Source organism: Tupaia chinensis, unplaced genomic scaffold (genome assembly GCF_000334495.1).
Source record: "Tupaia chinensis unplaced genomic scaffold, TupChi_1.0 Scaffold000201_1, whole genome shotgun sequence".
In the NCBI taxonomy this organism is placed as follows: domain Eukaryota; kingdom Metazoa; phylum Chordata; class Mammalia; order Scandentia; family Tupaiidae; genus Tupaia; species Tupaia belangeri.
The window spans coordinates 1,287,408-1,287,824 of record NW_006159676.1 but is presented as its reverse complement, the minus strand read 5'-3'; the positions used below and the strand labels follow the sequence as shown (position 1 = coordinate 1,287,824).

Genomic DNA, 417 nt, shown 5'->3' with positions numbered 1-417 from the left:
CCGTCAGGGCAGGGAGGAGGGTGGCGTCACTCCCTCTCCTTGCAGAGGGACCTGCAGGTGCCCACCGCGATCCCCCAGGCTCCCCGGTGGGCCTGTTTCCTCATCTGTAGCAGGAGGGGGGCCTGGCCTGCCTGCGGGGCTCAGGGCTGGGCCGCAGGGCCCCAGGCGGTGCCCCTAAAGCCGAGTGGCCCCGACCGCCTCTGCTGGGTGTCCCGAATCACCGGGCTGGCCTCAGCGCGGCTGGGGGCGGCCGCTGCACCTCCCTCTCCCTGCAGGTGGCCGCGGAAGAGCTAAGCTAGTGGCTTAGTCCATCAGCATCTTATTCTGGGTAATAAAAAATAAAAATAAATGGATAACCTGTTTTCCACTGCTAAAACTGAAGCACCACTGTGTGAGCAGCAGGAGAGGGAGAGGAGC

At 63.8% G+C, this 417-nt stretch overlaps 1 protein-coding gene across 1 annotated transcript in view; it reads left to right on the top strand.

Moving 5' to 3' along the window:
• UPF1 (UPF1 RNA helicase and ATPase) overlaps window positions 1-333 on the top strand; it is a gene marked incomplete in the record, with an annotated part of 50,490 nt that extends 50,157 nt beyond the window's left edge. The window contains 1 exon segment of the mRNA XM_027771273.1: window positions 276-333.
• Between the last annotated feature and the right edge of the window lie 84 nt (window positions 334-417).